Source organism: Oculina patagonica, unplaced genomic scaffold (assembly GCF_052425735.1).
Source record: "Oculina patagonica isolate OP01 unplaced genomic scaffold, crgOcupat unplaced731, whole genome shotgun sequence".
Classification (NCBI taxonomy): domain Eukaryota; kingdom Metazoa; phylum Cnidaria; class Anthozoa; order Scleractinia; family Oculinidae; genus Oculina; species Oculina patagonica.
Window position 1 is genome coordinate 1 of NW_027558616.1, and position 3,472 is coordinate 3,472.

Genomic DNA, 3,472 nt, shown 5'->3' on the forward strand with positions numbered 1-3,472 from the left:
ATAAACACTAGGGATAGTTGACACTAGAGCTGTCCCCGCTATTTATCCCTCTTTTTTTCCAGGGCATCCGTCAATTCATTCCTTTGATATTTTGGCCCTTCTATTTGCTAAATTGGTTGAAAATCAGTTTTTTGTTTGGACGTTTTCACGACAATACAGAGATGGAAAAAACCCTCGCTTGCAACTAGTGCTGCCTAAATTACTCTCGTGTTGTGCTTTCATGATTTCTGGCCTTCTCTTCTTTAAGGTGGGACAACGACCTCCGATCTAAAACAACTTTCACAATAAAGCGTTATCTCGAAGGCAAAAGAATAAAAAAAAAATGAAGCTATGCGAAAAATTCCGAAGGATGAATGATCACGTAAATTTAATTACAAGAACGCGACAGAAACATTTCGACATCATTTAGCCCTGTTTGCTATAATGAGTAATGTCAGTGAGGATAAATCTTAGCAACTGCAAAACGTTTTAAAACTACCACTTCAGCGCAACTGTTTTCAAGATCTTGGACTGGGAGCCCAAGCAAGAATGACGAACTTCTGTCGATACAAAACGCCTGCGGCGTGATTTTTACCTCGACAACTCTTTTGAATTCTCTTTTCTTCTCGACAAGTCTCGGTTACAAATGAAATTCCATCAAATCATCTCAAATGTCGTCCAGCACTGAGCAAATCACAGTCGGTAGTGGACTGATCGAGTCATTTATCTGGTCGAGTGCTTTGTGTCCAAAATCACGGTTTGTTCTTGGACAAATAAACTTCGTATCTTTCGTCTTCGAGAGTCTGGCGATCAAATCTGCCCTAACTCTTCTCTTCACGTGTAAATATACATCTGCAATTTATACTGTTGAAATGTCATCAACTCCAAGAACCTCGAGCGCGTTTGCATGTTTTTACGTCATCATTACCCACCAAATACTTGCTGGCGTTCAGTGATGAAACATCATCATTACCAACGATTCCTTGCGGCCCTGCTCAAGGAAATCGAGTTTCTATCTGGTATATGAACTGTATATGCTGACTGTAAGTACACCTTATATATATTAATATGCGAAACCTGCATTGATTGCTTCCTCGGGCTTTCGCCTTCTGTGCTAAAGCCCTGCAGGGGCAACAATACCACATGTTCGGTTTCTGATACTTCACCAACTCGTATGAATATACCGTACGCGCGCACTTTCCATAAAGTATTCACATATTTTAGTGTTTTACTGAGGGGTTTCCTATACAAAGTTCATGCTCTTTTTAAAATTATTTATGATGCATTTACACTGTTTCGAGTTAGACATCGGTCCCGAGTTTATCGTGAGCAAACCTGCTTATCTTTAGTAAGTAAATGACTGTACCTGGGACTGCTCTACGCTTTCGATTTCGTGCAAGAAGATCTGAAATAAATAGGAAAACAATACCCAACTGAATTAATCAGTTAATTATACAAGGCTAGAACTGAATACTGGAAATAGGATAAAACAGGCAATTATACTAAACGCGCGTAAAATTATGCATAACAGACTCCCTTGAGGATAGACAGAAGTGGGGGAATGAACAACTGGTTTTTCAAAGGAATTAGGGGCGTTTGTACTTGAGGACTCCCAGTTAAAATAGGTCATTATGAGCTGCTCCTCTTACTTCAATTTCTGAATATTTCAATAAAATTTTCCGAGAGTAAGAAATATTGTTTCAACAAAGGAGATAGAACAGTAAAGCAAAAACACGAAATAAAACAACTGGATTTACGTATTATTCAAACATTATTCAAGATTGAGATAAGATGTTAAAAAACGCCATAATGACAACGATTTTAAAAGCTTGTACCTTTTATGGTTCGCCTACTTCTGCACACATCCGCCAATAGCACAACGATCAAACAAAACAGAGAAAATTTCATTATAGAATGAAGCCGCCTGAACCTGCATATAAAAAGTTTTAATATTAACATGTTTCAAACCTCATTTTAAATGCCCACAGTTTTATCCGACGACGCATGTGTTCTTTACTTCATTAAAAGAGCCTCATAGCTCTCAGGTTTTGTATCTGCAAGTTTCATGACAATCATGACCATACAGCTCTCTGCACAAATGTCTGGGTGTCAGATAGCCTTGATAAGGCCAACAATTGGATAACCTAGCAAGTAGGTGACATGATCAAGTTCCAGTGTAAAAATATAACAATCGAAAACATAACTGTCTGAATAGGCACTGCTAACTGCATAGAAAAATTTTCTTATTTTTGTTTGTTGGAGAAGTAATTTAAAAAACTCTTGCTTCGGGTTTCAAATGTTTTCTCGCGTTTGGAAACCTGATGAGACCCTCGAACTCGTTTTTTACACAATACATAAAGCATGTACGAAACGAGCTTGCAAGTTCTCAACAGCATCGTTTCCGTTACTGACGAAAAACAAAGCCGCCAAGAAGTGCTCTGGACCACGTACTTTTTAACTGCAGTGAAAACCCTTGTACGTGATATTAGTGTGTTCAAGATCTCTTCTTTAGTGATTATGTGATTCAATTTCAGGTCTAGACAATATTTGTCTAATATTATTAAAATAAATGCTTGTTCTAATAGCTATTCAAAACTCACCAAATTTGTCAAGAAAGCAACAAAATTCGTAAGACCTATTTTACCTTGGGCGGGGATTTTCGTAATTTTTTGATGCCCTAGAAAATCTTAGACATTAGTAGGTGTTGACATTTTAATGCCGTTCAAAGAAAAGTGACACGGAATGAAAACTTTTTGAAATAAAATTGTTCCAAAGTGAATCAACAGCAATATTTCGCAGTTTAACAAAGCCAACCTTGCCATTTAAAGAACGACGCACAAGGCAGCAATGTTTACCCTTGGCTGAACGACAGACAAAAACAAACGCAACTGCTCAAATGAATAATACCTGCCCACATTTAGCACGCCGTTGTAAAATGTTGGTCTTCTGAATAAGATTTTATAGTAATAAGTTATCAAAACGGAAAAAAGCTTTCAGATTTAGAGCCACCTACACTTTTCAACGATAGTTGATTTTTTTGATTTTTACGTATTCGTACAAATAGAACATTTGACTATTTTCGTTATTCAATGTGTAGCAAGAAAGATTGGTAAACTTAGCAAAGAATTTAACATACCTTTAGCGATGTCTTAATCAAAAACCACCGTTAAATAACTATTTGTAATAAATGTGTGTAGCAGCACGTCTTCCCCTAGTTGAGTGTTCTTTTTTGACAGCTGAGTGTTCTTTTTTGACAGATAGATCTACTAGACACCTCGTTTGATTGACATATGACACTAAACCGTTTGCAGTTGAATAATAAAAAAAAATGATAGATAACAAATAAGAAATAACACATTGCACACGGATCTACCACGAGGAAACTCAGAAAAAAAAAAACATTTTCAGCAACAGATGGAATTAGATGGGATTACGTCGTGGGTTTGAATCCCATCTTGTGCTGAGATTTTTTTTGTGTTTCCTCATGGTCGAT

General features: G+C 37.0%; 1 long non-coding RNA gene across 1 annotated transcript; it reads right to left on the reverse strand.

The window, feature by feature from the left end:
- Positions 1–1,351: 1,351 nt before the first annotated feature.
- On the reverse strand, positions 1,352–3,199 carry LOC144641178 (uncharacterized). The gene is made up of 3 exons (XR_013568514.1): positions 3,116–3,199; positions 1,815–1,909; positions 1,352–1,384 (listed from the first exon to the last, which is right to left on the reverse strand). It is a non-coding gene; the product is annotated as an uncharacterized LOC144641178 (long non-coding RNA).
- Between the last annotated feature and the right edge of the window lie 273 nt (positions 3,200–3,472).